This window comes from Dermacentor albipictus, chromosome 4 (genome assembly GCF_038994185.2).
Source record: "Dermacentor albipictus isolate Rhodes 1998 colony chromosome 4, USDA_Dalb.pri_finalv2, whole genome shotgun sequence".
NCBI lineage: Eukaryota > Metazoa > Arthropoda > Arachnida > Ixodida > Ixodidae > Dermacentor > Dermacentor albipictus.
In genome coordinates, this window is record NC_091824.1 from 48068100 (window position 1) to 48085700 (window position 17601).

Below are 17601 nucleotides of genomic sequence, written 5' to 3' on the forward strand. Positions count from 1 at the left end.
TGTCACTCCTCGAATGACTTCGCCGCAGCGCATGCTCATTAGCATGCGCCGGAGACATTCATTCCCCGCCCTCCTGGCCCCCCCAATCTTCTGAAAGACGTCGACCGCCTGAAAGGCACCGATGTTCAAAGAAAGGTTGCTCGGCTCTTCGGTGCTGTCGGCAAGCTTGGAGTGCGCGACAGTTGGCATCGCTAGAGACGAACTTTAATTTTCTTGTCGAGTCTATTCAGCTTCGCTAACCCGCGAAGCAACCCAAGTTCTGCCTTTCTTTCTGGGGGCATTCGTCTTGTTGCAAAATAAGTTAAGATCTTCGGTCGGTTCGCATTTCTTTTTTTTCCTCCACGTATCGCCGATCGGAGTCTCGCTCTAGAGTTGCGACACTGCGCTTCTTTGTTTTAAAGTTCAGCACTCCCAAGCGAGTGAGCTATTGGAGACGGGAGGTCAATTAAATCTGCTGAAGAGAGCCGTGCATCCGTATCGGTGTGTGGAAGCGTGCATTGTTAGTTGTGCGCGCGTGCTATCTCTGTATACGCTTGAGTCGTGGAAAGGAACGTGCCCCACGTTTAATTAGCCGCAATGCGTTTACGGGCCTGTCTGTCGTTCAGAATGATCCCGTCAAAACGAAAGAAATTGTTTTGGTTTTTCAAGATGTCCCCAGTTCATGTTAGCAGGGCTTCCGAATGCAGGTAGTGTTGCTGAACATTGCCGCATGCTTGAAAGATACATGGGGAGGCAGGAGAAGACGCATTCACAACGAATAAAGGGGACCATCAATCGTGTGCATGGGGGGAGAGACAGAGAGAGTAAGAGAGAAAAAAGGAAGGACGACAAGGGCGGGTAGGTTAATTAGAACAAGAAATTTGGTTTCCGGCGCAACACGGAGCAGGTAGGAAAGGAGGATAAAGGAAAATAAGAATGAAAGAGAGGGATGTCCAGTTCTATGATTAAGCTGTCATTGTGACTAGAAGTATCAAAAACGTTTTATGTCGGTTTTCACTGTTTTGTGAAAAAAAAGAGAAAGAAGGAGAAACTCGGTCACGAAGTTTGTACTTTGACGAAAAGTGGGAATTGTTGGGGGTGACATACACATAAATTTTGAAGTGTTTGGGTTTATAAAGCGCTAAATGAAATTGGTTAAACTCTCCTTATCGGCTTGTGTCGAGGCGGTATATAAAATGCTTACGAAGTTTTCCCGTGCCTTCCTAGGAGGAACAATAATGGCAGTGATTTCATACCTAATATAAATAGAGGTCATTGAATTTGTGACGTTTACTGAAAATGCGAAGTGTGTACGTTAATTATTTGCCTTGAAAGTAATCACTCAGTGCTTGTTTCCCTGTCTACATGGTGAACTATGCGAGACGCGTTGCTTATATTTCGTTGAAGTATAGAAAGCGCATTGCGATTGACGCACAATAAATGCTCGATCTGTCTGCGTCAATTTTTCTCCGATACAACGCCATTTGCGCGAATCATATGATTTCGCACATGCCGCAAAGCTGTCGACTCTTTCCCTCAAAAGCTGCAGCCGCTCTTATTGGGCACGTTATCTAGAAATGGCCTCCCAAAAATATCGCTCGCAGAGAGAACTTACGCGTAAGCGCGTACGGGTCGCGAAAGTAAGAAACTGGGTCGCTGAGCTAATGGCGCCTGACAACGCCCCCATTCGCTGCGCTAATAAATAGAAAGACGAGCGCCCGCCGGAGACCGTGGGATCGCACGGACAGTGCATCCGCGTGGCGTATACCGTTGCTCGTTTTCCGGCCCATTTCACCTGGATAAATCTTTTGTGCCAGGTCGCCGTGGCTCTGGCGTCCGCGCATTTCTGAGAGGAGAGGGTGTCGCCGGTGGGGAGTGGCGAGGGTGACGTTGGTCACCCTTATCCCGCAAAGGAGAGGCGGCTCGAAGTTCGCGAGCTCCTCGGAAGCGCCCTGGACCACGTGTCCAGTGCGCAGTTGTACAGAGCGGTGCTCCTCCCCCTCCGCCCTCCCCGCTTCTTCTCTGTCTATGGCCGGGCCGGACGAGCGTACAGCAAAGGAACCGGTCGCCCCGACGGATGCATTAGGCAAAAAGTTTTGGGACACGGGAGTGCATTAGATGAACCGTTGCAGGGTGGCTGGGGGCCGCTTTCACCGAGCCCTTCTTGTCGCTTCCCGCGGTCTTGTCTTTCTCTCTTCCTGCGCTTTGTTTATTACCGCCGCGGTTTGTGTGTTGTATTTGGACTTCTGTCGGCAACTTGCGTTTCTGGCTGAGCGCGTCTATCGCTATGCGTGATTAATGTTTGAGGTTTTCTTCTCGTCATTTTCTTTTTGCCCTGTCGAGGTTCTTTGCATTGCCTTTCGATGCTGTGCTCTTCTGCTACTACACCCACGGCGAGGCCATTCAGCGGTTCGTTCGATGCAGCGTCGCCTTCCCCTCATCCCTCCGCCAAACCCCCTCCTACCCGTCCCCCTCTCGACCGCCCATGCCCCCGACGCGCTCTTTGTGACCGCGCGTCCCATCCGTGCGCGCGCCCTGGCATACCTACAGAGTGGCTGCTGTGTGTGTGTACGTGTGTGTGTGCGCCGCCGAGTATTGAACCCCACTCTTCACCGCTGGCTTCGTGGCGTGGTGGGGTGAGGGCTCGGGTCGCTACGCGCGCGGCTCTCTTCCTCTGGTCGCCAATAATGTCTCCGCCCGGCTTCGGCTCTGGCTCGACACTGCGCTGCTTCCTCGTCTGTCGGTGGTGGACGGTGGCGGTTGTATCCGAGAAGAGGCAGAAAACGAGGAAGCAAGCGGGAGCTAAAAAGCGGAAGCGATTCGCGCCCGTGGTATGTGCGCGCGGAAGTTGGGTTGGATTGCGTGCCCGTTACCCCCCCGACCTCTCTATTACTGTCTGAACCCCCCTCCTTCTCTTCTCGGTGCGTCGTTGCATTCGAAATAGGTCGATGCTGCTTCGTTGATGAGTCGCATTTGGCGAACCCCGCTTTCGCTGCGCAGGACCGGTCGTGTTATTTATATAACGAACATCGAACTAATGATTCCGTTGCTTTGGGTTGCGCTGAAGTGAACGGAGAAAAAAACTAAACAAAACAAAACAAAGAAAGAACGGGCATTCTTCCTGTTCCACTAGTCATTGCGCTCTTGCTACTTACGTACTACATTCTAATAACGTGTGCATTTCAACAACCGTTCCTTTCTGCTTTTACGGTAATTGTTATTTTGCCCGGATGAGTGTGCCGTGTCCTTGCCGGTGAAAGCAGTAGCAGGCGCGGCTAATGAATAGCTTGGGCGAGGCTTTTACGGGATAACGCAAATACATCTAACGGGCACACGTTCTCCCAACTACGCCTCCGTAGGCGCACTTGAAAACGAGCCCGTTCTGCTTACCGCTGCGAAGAATTTGTCGCGAGGCTGTTGCCACGAGTTGCTGCGTATCCGTTACCCCTACGCCTTACGACGACAACAAGTGGCTCGAGTGTTGGCACCTATACTCGGGGTTTGAAAAGGCCGGTTGTACAAAACAGGAAACGGGACAGGAATCTTAAAGGACAACACTCCTACGGTGCACGCCAATTCACCGTAGAAAAATGTCATAGCGGCGCTGCTGTGTGGCGGATCCAGCGGCGCAAAACGAACCTGTTATCGTCTGTTTACGCTTGGGGGACCCAGTTTTCGAGTGGTTCACGCACAATGCGTAGGATGCATGCCCAAGCTAGTCGTGCAGTTTCTGACGTTATTACGCTTTATATTGAGCACAAGCTTTAAGAACTTACTCCTCCTACCATTTTGAAATCTTAAGGTGCAGTTCAAAGATTAGGTTTAGCTACGCGCGGAGTTTTACCTGACGTGGCATCGCACCTGTGAAAAGCGCTAAAGGCAGGTGCTGTGAAAAAAATAAGGAAGTCGTTTAAATCTTAAAAAGCTTGAAATCCCTTCCCGTGGTGATGAATAACTGAACTCTGAAAGTAGCTTTAGACTGTAAAGCATCCGTAGCAGGAGAGTTATACATCTCCGCGCTTTTCGCCAGAAGGGTTTAGACTACCGGATTCGTGTGTCTTCAATAATGCCGTGCACTTTGGTGAAAAACAACGTCGGTGTTTCTGTATCCTCGACTGTAACTATATAGCCATCTGTCTGAGGCTTAGGTGTGACATGTTCTTCGCAGGAACCGTTATACTTCCCGTGGCAACGTAAGTCTTTAAAGTGCCCTGTCTGGAGATTTTCCCACTCGTCCATTTGAAATAATGCACTGTTCTCAGTCTAGCTTCCCGCTGCTTTCGTCGCTTTCTTTGGGCAATAAAATTTTGGACAGTTGGATGCGTGGATTCCAAGAGTTAAAAAAAGAAAGCTTAGAAAGAACGTCTTTGTTGTAATCATGATATAATACAGACACGTTAATATTTTCTCTTGCCTCTACCAAATCTGCCACATCGTACAACAGTCAGCAGATCAAAAGCAGCGCGACAGACTAAGCCGGGCACTCAGGCTTTCTTAAAGTTATTATTCTCACACGAGTAAATAAAGGACAGTTCGTGAAGGCGGCTTGCGCGATGCAGTCTAGCTGAAAGGTGTCTAGTAACGACATATCCCGCAGCAAAGAACCGATTCGTAGGTTACAGCTGTACCGAGCTTGGCGCATTACCGTCTTCAGGTCGACGCTGCAACACTGTCGATTCGGTGCAGTCGGCGCCATTTTTCTACTCGGCTTTGCATGTGACATGTTATCCGGTTGCGGTAGACAATAACAAAGTCAAGGTGACTTAAGTATATATTCAGATAGCTTTATTTATTTATTTATTTATTTATTTATTTATTTATTTATTTATTTATTTATTTATTTATTTGTCTGAGTACCTCCAAAAAGAAGCTATAAGCGTATGTTTAAAGTTAGCAATGGAAGGTTTCTTGTTTCAGAGGACAGGTGCACTACTACTAGTAATACTACTACTACTACTACTACTACTACTACTACTACTACTACTACTACTACTACTACTACTACTACTACTACTACTATTTCTACTGCTGCTGAATAAAAATAATAATAATAATAATAATAATAATAATAATAATAATAATAATAATAATAATAATCCTATCAACTGACATTTCGCTTGGATGCGTGTCAGCTGCCCCGAGGACACGGTCCTTAAATGAACCTAACGCTCATTTTCTCATCTAGTCTCATTAATCTCACCCGATCCCATTTTTCATTTAACGTAATCTCCTTTCTTCTTTTTCGCAACTGTGTAGCACATGTATAAATCACGTCCCTGCCGGAGTCCACCGCGCACGCACGCCTAGGCCGGGTTAAAGCGTTCATTAAGAAACTCATTGTTTTCGCAAACGAGCAGCGGCCTCGACTCTGGCCGCTCGCGTGCTCGCACGCGCGAGGATCCGGTGTTGTGCGGTTGCTAATTTACCTGTTAGCGGGCGAATTCGACTCGCGTCGACAGGAGGAGGGGTGGGAGGGGGGGGGGCGCCTTCGAAGCCGCTCCCTCCGAGTTTGCAGTTATTTTGTCCCCTGTCGTCCTGTCGCCTCCCTGATTAGATTTCGACGCCCTTTTCTTTCCGGTAGGCCCGCTCGCCGTACACTTCGGATCCTATTTCAGCGTCGTTATCACTGTTACAGAAAAAATAAAATTCTGTCTTTGTGTTAGATATCGTTTCTCTCTCTCTCTCCCTTTCTATCGTATGTTAGAGTGAAAGAGAAGCGTGGCCTGCGGCTGAAAACAGTTACTTCGTTTCCTGGGTCTAACAAGGCTCGTTAGCCCGACGCACGCGAAGTCGCTTTTAAACGAGTTCGGTTCAACTCACGACGCGCGCGCGGTAGCCCTAAACGAAACTAAAGCGATAAAGCACACTGTTTAAATTCGCCGAGGCGGAAGGTTCGGAGTGTTTAGTGGCGCTGCCAAATTTGGGATAAGTGTCTGACCGTTCCAAGCTCCGCGATCGCGCGTCGACGTCGGTATAAACAGCTTTTCGATCGGGTGATTTGGGAGTGACTGTAACGCGGAAGTTTCGATGGGTGACGACCGCGCAAGGGTTCAGGTTGCGGTTACTTTTGCTCGTCTGTGGCTACGTCATTCCCACACGACACACGAGGTGACAGATTTGGTTTTCGATCAAGTTGGCCGAGTTCTTGCGTGGTAAGATAATGAAAATAGGCGGATAACGAGAAACAAATAAATATTGCCAGTCGAATAAATGTGCTCTGCCTAATCAGCTCTGCACAAATCCGAAAGACGTTTTATGAAATGGACAAAAGAAAAATGTTAATCAATCCGAAAGTGTAACATGAAGCTACAAAGGAAGCCCACACGGATATCTCATAACGAAAGCTACTCGGTTTAAGCAAAGTTTGTCCTGGTCTTGGCATCGAACCTGGAACCAGTGGCTTTTCTTTTCGCTCGCAATGTGAATACACTTCAACAGGTCGATGAATTCTGTCCCGCGCTGCGATTTGCTAGCTTCCTGGAATGGAGAAAACCAAACTGTGTTGAGGAGGCCGTAGTGGCTACATTCCCGCGTAAACGACCCGCACAAAATGTCCCGCATAAAATGATCGGCGAGGACTTATTGCTCGACTCGGACTACGACTTGTTACATCTTAAACTGCTATACTCGAATTCGCACATCACGAGTGATTCTTGCTCAAAGACGCATTCGGTGTTCTTTTTCATATTGGGGATGATTGTACGGGTGCTAATAGTGCTAGCATTATTCTGCTTTCACGCAAAGCGCGCTGCCAGCCGGTCCTACTTATATCGTGCTGCTTTTCGCTCGTATAAACAAATAAATGAGAGAACAAAAAAAGATAAGAAAGGAAAGACGCGAACTACCGCGGCGGCGTTCAACGTGACCATCACGCTAGGAGACCAATAACTGCGGCGGCGGGCTTAGCGCCGCCTCGCATCGATTTAGCTGCGCGTCGTCGACTGGAAGTGCACATTGATCAGCTGCCGCCGGCGACCCGTCCGCACTTGCTCCGGCGCTTATCGCAGAACGGCCGACGAACGTTACGAGACACGTGGCGCGCAATACAATTCATTTTTCTCTCTCTCTCTCTCTCATTCCCAGTAAACGAGGCGCATAAATCAAGGCCACTTTATAAATTTTCCTTCGCTTTCGTTCTACGGCTCCGCGTGTCCGCGTGTGTCCCTCCCACCTCTCTGCCCTCCTCCTAACCGACACGACACAGTTCTTTGTACGTTCCTTATCACAGGCGGCTGACGCCTTACGTTGGGAGTGCGGGCGACTGGCGGTTTTCTTGCGCTTTCTTCGCCGAAAGCGTGAGTGACGGAGTAGTGAAAGGGAAGAAAGAAAACTGGAGAGGGAGACAAGCAAAAAGGGACGGAGCGTTGGTACGTGAGCGAGGAGAGGGGTAGAGTGGGAGAGAGAAATCATGAGTGAGAAGGAGCGTGCGTGTGTATATGTGTGTGTAAGTGAGAGAGAGAGAGAGATGGTCAGAGCGATGATTCTGGGCCACTGCACCGGCAGCGCCAAGAAGATGTGTCCCCCGAGGGCGTCCAGGAGGCTCTGTGGAGCGCGGCCGCGCGTTTCGGCGAAACCGCAGGCCACGCGCGGGAGAAGGCGGCCCGCTCGTCCGGCACGCAACGTCTTTACTGCCGCGCTGACAATTTAAACGGCCCGGCAACCGAGCGTGGTGTGCCCATAAGGCAGATAAGGCGCGTGGGGCCGCTTGACGAATGGTGTCCCACCGAGAACGTCGGCGAGGGCTCGCCTTCGGCGGCGTGGGCCGTCGGGTCTGCGTTCTAAACGCCCACGGTTGGCCGGGACTCTGGCTGCCGGGAGCTTTCCCTCCGGGTGATTCGTGCAGTTTTCTCGTTTCATTTAACTCAGACTCTCCTTCCTTATTTTTTTTTGTTTTTTTTGGTAGGAAACGCGGCTGTTCTTCGGTCTTCGCATTTTTTTTTTACCGAATATATTTACTCTATTTCAGCATTATAATTTTTGTCGCGCGAAAGTGTCTTCACTGCTTATTTTTCACTTCTCGTCTCTTGAAGTTTCGGGCTGTCGTTCTCGGAATACAGCGATCTTGGATTTGGGTACTCTGCCGGACATTAATGTGGCAGCAACTACGCTGCGCTGAGTTGAGCGAACGCAAATCGGCGAGTGCTACGCTTCTATAAAAAGCAGAAAGAAAGACGCTATATGCAAGAAAGAAAGCGCGATGGAAGAACAATTGCTTATGGGCCGTTATAAGTGTCTTAAAGAAAGTCCCCAATACTTAGCTTGACGGATCATGTGACAATAAATTCTGATGCCTAAATTATGGCAGCATTGCTGTGAGCTCCGCGTTCAAGTTGCTTTCACCAAGACCCATTTCCATCACTCCACATTTCTTTAGTTTGTTAGCTGTATTAGCTGATTTTTTTTTTCAGCGAGCGGCTATGATGAAGTGACGATTTTAGCTGAAAACAAATCCCTGTACATTAAACTTATATAACCTCTCTCAAACATCTGTAGATAAAATATCGAGTCGTAAAACTTTCTCCAGGGAGATCCTTTCTATTTGGTAAGAGGGCCTAGTTTACGCAGTTCAGGCGTGATAGCCACGTTGCGATGTTGGTTTTACGCTACATAATTCGTAATATGGTCGTTGTTTTGCTACATTGCAGGAGGACTACTCGGGGCACCTTCGGCGCCACCTGGTTATCTCGGTAAGTAGAAGCCCGCGTGTTATTATTATCGGTAGGGTCTCTGTTGTTGACAATATATATATATCCTTAGATAATAGACAGTTTTAAAATACCGTTTGCAACCAAATGTTAGCGCACGACGTACGTGAAGTCATAGCGTTGTCCTTACTTCGCATGCTCCGAACTTTATTGACTTTCTTTGGTTTACGTGCGCTATGACAACGTATGTTATTTGGGAGTTTAAAGTTCGTAATGTTTACGGACTCTAAGAAGTAGCGCTGTCGAACATGGCGACACCCATGGCTCCCGCTTCAACGTGGGTTCTCGTCATGGCAGCCCTTTCACTATCGTTGATCACCAGTAACAATTGAAATGAGCTTTCGCTTCTTCTAAGGACGCTTCTTCTAAACTGACGTGAAACGCCAGTTATAAGCGCATGGCGCGTCCAATTTCTGTGATCGTTCAGAAATTCCGGTGTCCGTAGGCCTAACGAGACGCGTTCACGTAGCAACAACAGGATGATTGGTAATGGATTATATTAAATTGGATACGTTTGTCTCGGGTCACCAGACGGCGTCCTGTCTTTTGACGTCTTCTTACGTTTGCATTCTTGTACGTTAAAATAAATGTCTTGAAGGGACGAATACCATAACATCCCGCAAACGTACTTCCGTTTAGCGTAAGTAAGGCGACGAACGATATTCTAAAGCTGACTAATGACTAATGACGAAAATAAAATTACATTCCTGTATTTCTCCTGGACTGGTGTTTTTGTTGCGTTACAATACATGTTTACAGAAAAGCACTCTTTCCGTGCGTTCTCGGGGCGCGTTTTGGAGAAACGTACGCGGTTGTATTCCTGTCTTGAATTATCGGGGCCAGATAAGTAAATAATTAAACCAGGAGCGTCACACATCCGAACATATCGCTAGAACGTAACCACATACTTCCACAAAATTTCTCTCAAACTCACTACGCCAGATGACTGGAGTTAAAGCGAACACATTCTCACGACTATATTAAGCATGATGCCAGTGAGCACGATAACTATGACGATAAGCAGGACTCAGGCCATGCTGTCCTGTACGTAGAACTCATTTAAGGCATGCTGAGTCTGCGTGTTGGGTATGCTAATTTTTCTTAGTGTCTATTATGTTTAGCGGTACCTTCGAGCGGCCACTTGACAGGGTTCCGGCGTCGCTGCAATGTTAACAGAGACTTTATTCAAACAGTATCTCTAAACTATGGGGGCTTTCTTTATTACAGCTACAATCAGACTTCGCTATACATAGCAGATGTTCGCAATAAACCTTAGTTGCAGCGTTACGCGAGCGTTGTGAACCGCAGGAGCAATGTGAAGAGATGAAACGCGTACATCACCGGTACGCTAATTTCTTTCTTTATCTCTACTTTGTTATCACCTTACCTCCCCCTTCCCTCTTTCCCCAGCGTAGGGTAGCAAACCGAATCTTCCCCTCTGGTTAACCTCCCTGCCTTTCCCCTTTCCTCTGTCTCTGTCTCTAATATCACCTCATGTTATTATCCTCTAAGCATTGGACAATGTATTCTTTGCGGAGAAACGGGTGACAGAATCGCCGTCAACATTTCCGATTCCTAGTCGATAACCACCGTTGGAGATTTAAAAAGGACAACCGCCTTAAATCGAACATTACGATACACTCTGATGCAACAGAGACGATTTTCTTTACCTATTTCTTCTTCTTTTTTTTTTCGCATGCCGGAACAAGGGAGGCCGCTTGGCTGGTCTCCTCACAGCTTTCACAGACGCCAGGCGGAAGCGCGTCAGCCAGGCTAGGCCTTCATCTTCGAGGGCGATGTCTGTGAGCGCCGAGGGCTCCTTCAGAGCACGGTCGACCGCGTCCGAGGCGCGTTTACGGCGACTGGGCGAGAGAGCGACGGCGCTCCGTCCAGCCGTCGCCACCGTGGTTTTCTCGGCGACGCCGCAGTCTCCGACGGCCTGGCATGCCTTTCTCCACGAACGCCGCGCGATGGCAGCGCAAAAAAGGACCGAAGGCGAGAGCAGGCGTTGGATAAGGGTGTTGCGAGGGTGAATGAGGGAGCAGAGGAGTCTCGCCACGTTCGCATCTGGCGAACTTCCCACGCTGTGTGTCTCGCGCCCTCCCCGGCCAGGGCGGGCAGTCGGGAAGAAACCCCGCGCCCAGTCGTTCGTCGCCGTCTTTTACAGCGCGAGATCGAATGCGTAAACAAAGGTATCTCCCCTCTTCTTGATTCTTCTACGCTCTACGACCCGTCTCGTAGGCGGTAGGCTGTTATCGTCCGAGTAACGCCCCGAACAAGAGAGCGTCCCCTGGAAACATTTGTTTCCTAAGGCCTCCCCTCACTCCATCCCTCCTCCATCCTCTCCTTTCACCGCTTTCCTCCGATCCTCCCCATCTATACGACCGTATAGGCGTATCCAAACATACGGCTCTCTTGGTGCCGCCTGCTTTCTTGGTACTCTTTCTTGTGCGTTTTTTTTTTCGCGCCCCTTGTGTGCCCTTCTTCTCCCCTGGCTTCTCTCTTTACCACGGAACCTTAATTATAGCTTTGGCAGAGTCTCGTTCCGAAGAAGAGAAAGCGTGTTCCTTGCGTGTTCGCTAATTAGCAGTAAAATGGACCCTGGCGGATTAGTTTCGGGGTTGTAAAAACGTTGTACAGATAATGCGAAGAACTCTTTTTAACTGAAAGGGTAGCATACAATTACAGCGCGGTTTAAGACACCGCTTGTAGCTCTTAAAACCTGAATGGGAAGCCCTTTCTCTTTCTTCGTCCGCATAACTAACGCGTCGAATATGTATAACAGTACAAAGTGAGCAAGGCATTACTTCCTTATAGCGGCTACAACAACTCCGCATTACTCGTTTAATTTGGGGTCTATGACTTCCTGTTTCGCCTCAGTTTGTGTGCACATCTCCTTGTGGCAATATACGGAATGATTTTTCGTTGTTGTGATCATAAAACACGGCGTTTTACGAGTCGTTTCTCCATATATGGCAAACTAGTTTACTGCAGTGGCGGTGTATTTACTGACAAACGCCTAAGTCATGTCACAGTATCATACGCACTATGTACGTAGGCTCTACGTGTCATCAAGATACCATCTAGTTCCTTATTGCATATCCCTATAAATGGTGCACGCAAACACTGTACAAACCGTGATGTACATGACACGCGGCAATGTCTTGTGACGTAGCATATGCGCATCTTTGGTGTTCCTACGATCGCCTGGCTGATACTCCGTATGTCTTTATGACGCGTACCCCGGCTTTCTCAGTGTTCCATTTCTTCCTGTAACTTATGTTTTTTTTTTTTTGCTGCCTGCCCAGCTGTAGTAATAAACGCCTCTAATCTATGGAACGTGGCATGGTTTCTACTTAATGCGTAATACAAATACAATATGCGCCGACCACGCGTCACCGGTCGTGTATACATTTAACCTTTCGCAAGAACGTGTCTAGCATATCAGTACAACCGATCGCAGCGTACCGCAATGATCACAAAGCTATGGTCAATGTGGTAACGAATGAGACAAAATAAAGACGATCACGACTACGAAGTTACGGGTATGTGTCTCCATTCCGTCAACATATTTGTCAATATAGTCATCCCAACACAGCTTCGCTGGTTCTCCTTCTTCACAGAGTGGAAGGCTCTAATTTTTTTTATCGGAATGATTGAGAGAGAAAGAGAGAGCAACGAAGAAAAGGCATGGTGGTCAACCTGATGGGTATGGTTTGTTAAGTAGTTGGGAGGAAGTGGAAAAGGGGACGGTGAAAGATCTTGATCAGGTCGAGGCACAACGCAGCTACGAAATCGATAACGCACTGAAGTGTGTACTTCGCGCGAGCAGTTGTTTGGAAGAAGTGCACTGTGTTTTGTGGCTGCAGTCGTAGAGGCCACTTTTTGATTTATGCACGAAATGGACAGTTGGCTTGTCGAGTATTCCAGTGTTCAGGGGACGACAGCACTGCGCTCAGTGTACTAGTAGAGTACTGGTTGTATAGTTATTCAAAAGCACACGCGTAACAGCCAGTAATGATCGTTGTACATCAATTTTCTTCTCATCAGCAGCTGTACTGCGCGTCAGAATAGGGGCAGCACATTGTGATTCCTTGACAACTTGTGCAGTCCATTTCTTCGAAGAGTCAGGTCTTTTATAAAGCAATTGGCATCGTCGTTGCCTAGGGCGTCCATTCATTTATTTTATTTATGCTATTTTAACTGCCAACAGTCGGCAAAACCAGTCCACGTCTGGGTATCATCCCGCAACTTTGACGGTCAGGTAAGCGTACAACTTTTTAATGAGAAAGCATTGTATGTCCCTTCACGGGAAAATCCGGCGTCGTAATCGGCGGCGTGACCGTATCATGACACCAAAAAATCGCCGGCGGCAACGAGTAAAACCACACACACACACACACACACACACACACACACACACACACACACACACACACACACACACACACACACACACACACACACACACACACACACACACACACACACACACACACACACACAAACGCGCGCGCGCGCGCGCGCGCCCAAATACTGGAGTTGGACAAATTTTTCACGGAGCTTCCTGTAAACAGAATAAATTAATACCTTTGAAAAGAAAATTTCAGTCCGGGTGGGAACCGAACTCGGGCCTACGGGGGTGCGAACGAGCACGCTTCCTGGATGCCACGGCGGCTCCACGGTTCTAGTTGACTAAATGTGTTCTTAGTGCGTCCGCCATTTCGCAAGTCATGTCGCAGCCATCTGGCTGACTAAACGCGTGGCCCACTGCGTGCGTTGTTGGGCGCGTGATGGCGCAGCCAATGGGTAGGAGGTGGCGCCACGTCATGGGTGTATAAAATAAAAAAAAACAGTAATATCCGATGAATGCCACTGAGCGGTTCTTCGAGTTATGAACTCCTCGTGGGCAAGCGAGCGCGTTGAAACACTTTGCGCGGTTTCATTTGGCCTTACCGAGACGCTGTTAAAACGGAGGCTAGAGCTTGCGCGGACAAAGAATGCACAGAAAAACACATTCCACCAAAGCGACCATAATGGTTTCGCATTCCGACATGTAAACAGTCTTAGGTGTCTCTGCCGATTTTTTTTTTTTTTCGACCGCATCTCTTAGTTGCCCGTTCCTGGGTTGACTGTCGGCGTCCCTCGGCGTAACTTCGTGAAAGCGCTCGTGCGTTCGTCGTCGTCTTCTTCCATAGCTGGCTCCGATGAAGCTCACCATGGTTCCCATACTGCACCCTCCCCCTCCCCCTCTCTGCGAAGGCGCTGACGGCACTGGCCTCCCTGCCAGTCGGTTTGGGGGTTTCGGTCTCAAATTATTTGCCCCGATATATCGTGAAATGATAACACGTGTACAACTGCGCTCAAATTTCGCATTAGGGAGTGTGGTAATCGTCGGACACTTTTTAATGTGCTCTACACTTAACGTGGTAAACTTTTCTACTTAAGGGTGTGAAATGTTTAAGCACACGGAGAAAGAACGCATTACGAAGCACTTCGTTCTTGACCATGAGAACTGGTGTTGGAGTTTCTCCAAGTCTCACGTAAGATTTGCAAAGATAGTGAGAAATCAAACAGAGGAGGGCAAGGGAGTTTTACCAGACGAGCATCCGGTTTGCTACCTTATGCTCAGAGTAAGAAAAAGGAGAATGGAAAGAGGAAAATAGGCATAGAATGAACAGCACTTGCAACTTTGCTGAGTTTACTTGCGAGCTCATTTACATCGGTATATCGCTGCCATCTTTCGCATCAATGTCCATGCCGTCAGTGCATTCGTCAGCGCAAACATGGCTCTCAGCTTGCGCTTGAGAGCCATGTTTCTCAAAAGTTTAACTCTTGATATACTGACGCAGCGTGAAACGTCAAAAAGTGACAGGCACGAGTGAAAATACAGTCACTAGCCCATCGTTAGCCACTGCCAGGTTGTGTAACTCGCGCACTAACACACTCGCCAGACCACATATGACGCGCGAATGGCTGGTCACTCTTTCACTATTCACTATTCACAAGTTTCACTATTCAGGTCGAGCCATGAATACTGTAGGCTGAAATCACGCGGTTAGGCTTCTCCGCACGCCGCGCCGTGTGACCTCCCCCCCGCCACGCCGCGCACGGTGTGACACGCTGCATTCCCGTGAAGCCCAACGCCGCGCCGCCGCGTTACAAGCCCCGCCGAGCACACGACAGTGCAAAATCAACCTGGAATCCCGTACCTGTACCTCGCGGCATGCCCTGAAAAGAAAGAATGAAAACGGACGAAAATAAAAACCGCGTGCGTCCGCGGAGGCCTCGTTTCGCGCTTGGCCTCTTCGAGGGCCCGAGACAGCCGGAGTCGAAAGGGACAGACAGCGGGTCGGCGAGGCGGAACCACTCGGAGCCCCCGGGGTTTCCTGTGGCGCTCTTCTTCTAGGAGGGGGGTGGACAGGCAGGTAATTACGCTCGGGCCCACTGCATTCAATTCCCCCCGCGCAAATTAAATTGCCGCTAAGGACTCGGCCAAGAGGGCTCCTGGCGTAGAAGTGAATGGCGCAGGGAAAAGGCTGAAAGGGGTCACGCGCACCCACCGCGCTGTGCTGTCGCGGACAGCGCACTTGGCGAGGCCCTTGCGATTCCTCGTGCGAGGCGACTCGCGGCTTTTGACCGTCCGCTCCCCTTCGAGGAGCCGCTCGCGGGCCTCTTCACCTGTCTCCGTATTTTCTTTTTTTTTTTGCGTGTACCTTCATCTTCTGTGCCAGTGAGGCTGAAGAAAGAAGGACCGTGAACCAGAACTGCGTTTTTGCTCTTGTTCGTTGCATGTGTAACTTACTTACCGCGCTTGTAAAGGCTGTTACAGAAAGCAAAAAAAAAATGTAAAAGTACATGGCTGTCGTCACCTGAGAAATGCCGCGATATCCTTTGATGTGCAACACATTTATGTAAAGGCACGTCTTGTCCACTCCTGTAATTTGTTTTATTCTTGTTTCACTGAGTTGGCGGAAGTAATGTTACCGGTATTCTTTCACGTCTCGGCTGGATCTAAGAATCAGTTATACGTACCAAGATTTTATCCGCATGGAAAAGTCGGTAGCCGAACTTTCATTTTTATGTAAGTGAATAAATAAATCAGGTGCCGAAGTTAGGCTGTAGCAAATTTTTCTCGCTTATGATTGCCTTTGGGAGTGTTATACCGGTGCTGTAAGTCTTCAACATAGTAATGTTAGCTATCGTTCAGATGTTCCAAAAATGAACCGCACTTGCATTACTGGAACTCACCAACGTAACTGGTAAGAGATGCAGCATTAGTACATTGTTGAAAATTCTCTACATTGGTCTCACTGTGCTATGACGTCAATCTCTCTTTCTGGATTCTGCGCGCGTTTCCCGCGCCATTTGTTAGCGAACTGTTTCCTTACATCTGGTCTCTGATTCGCTGACACATACTGAAACCTGGGGTCTGTTTGGTAAACATAGAGCTTGTCCATTTTTTTTTTTCCGTTTGAAATTTTTTTCGCAGCAAAATCCGTGAAATGCGAGAACACGTGACATGCGCTCGCATGTCATCGTCATCGTCTCGTTTCTCCATCGACTCACGGCCGCTACGTACGGCGGTACGCACTCCTTGGGGCAGCGCGCGCAGAACTGCCGCCAACACCACCCGTACAGCACCCGTGCAGCACCGGTGCGCGGTGGTGAAGAGGGACCCGGGGGTCTCCCGCCTGTGTGCCTTAAAAAAACGCCAGCGCCGGAATTCCCCCAGCGCTCGTGCCGGCACGGTCCGGCTCGCTCGAGCGCTTCCGAATCCGATTTGTCTGCCGGGGGGGGGGGGGGGGGTGACGGGTCCCGTGACCGAGGCGCGCGCTGCAGGGCGAGAAGGGTGGTGCCAGGCGGGGAAGCCGCCACGCGAGCGGGCTCCACGCGCGTGGCCGACGCGGAGTTCCCTCACGCACACGCGCTGCTTTTCTCAATTACGTCTCCGCCGACGGGTCGTGCCGCCTTTCCGCAGCGTCCCGGACTGAGGGAAGCCCGCCGCCGCCGAAACAGCACCGACCGCGGCTTGGGGTCCCGTTGTGTGCCGGCCGGGACCGAAGCTCGCTCGAACACGACGCTTGATTTGTCCGCGCTGTTGTTTTACGAGGGCCGGCGATGGGCGACTGAACGTGCGGATAAAGGTTTCCTTTTCTTTTTCTTCTCTCTTTCGATTCGTGGACGTACCTTCTTGGCCGTCGGCGTTTGTGCTGCGCATACGTGCTCTTTTGTTTCTTTTTGTCAGCCAACTCGTACTGCCCTTAAGTGACTTCCTCTCATTTCTTTCTTTCTTTCTTTCTTTCTTTCTTTCTTTCTTTCTTTCTTTCTTTCTTTCTTTCTTTCTTTCTTTCTTTCTTTCTTTCTTTCTTTCTTTCTGCAACAATTTTTCTATGACGCCTGCGCGAGTTTGTCTGTACCATCTACGGAATTGTAATAATAATAATATTTGGGGTTTTACGTGCCAAAACCACTTTCTGATTATGAGGCACGCCGTAGTGGAGGACTCCGGAAATTTTGACTACCTGGGGTTCTTTAACGTGCACCTAAATCTAAGCACACGGGTGTTTTCGCATTTCGCCCCCATCGAAATGCGGCCGCCGTGGCCGGGATTCGATCCCGCGACCTCGTGCTCAGCAGCCCAACACCATAGCCACTGAGCAACCACGGCGGGTCTACGGAATTGTATTTTGTTGAAAGTGCAAGGGGGGGGGGGTGCAGAGGGCTCTAACGTGTGCAAAAGAGCAAGACGGCTTCGTCTGCCTTTCAATAATACCTTTACTTGTATTCTACTTGTGCATCGGCACTCATGAATTAGAGATGCGTGAAACATAATTCTAGAAGAGTGTAAAGGAGGTCGGAATTAAATGGAACGCAATTAATTTGAAAACATTTTTAGTAACATTTCTTTTTCACT

General features: G+C 49.1%; 1 protein-coding gene across 2 annotated transcripts in view; it reads left to right on the forward strand.

Annotated features, from left to right (window-relative positions):
* LOC135915395 (irregular chiasm C-roughest protein-like) overlaps positions 1–17601 on the forward strand; it is a 407803-nt gene that overhangs the window by 203476 nt on the left and 186726 nt on the right. For both annotated transcript variants that reach the window (XM_065448440.2, XM_065448443.2), the window contains exon 5: positions 8625–8666. The gene's annotated coding sequence lies outside the window, so the exon portion shown is untranslated. The remainder of the gene's footprint in view (positions 1–8624; positions 8667–17601) is intronic.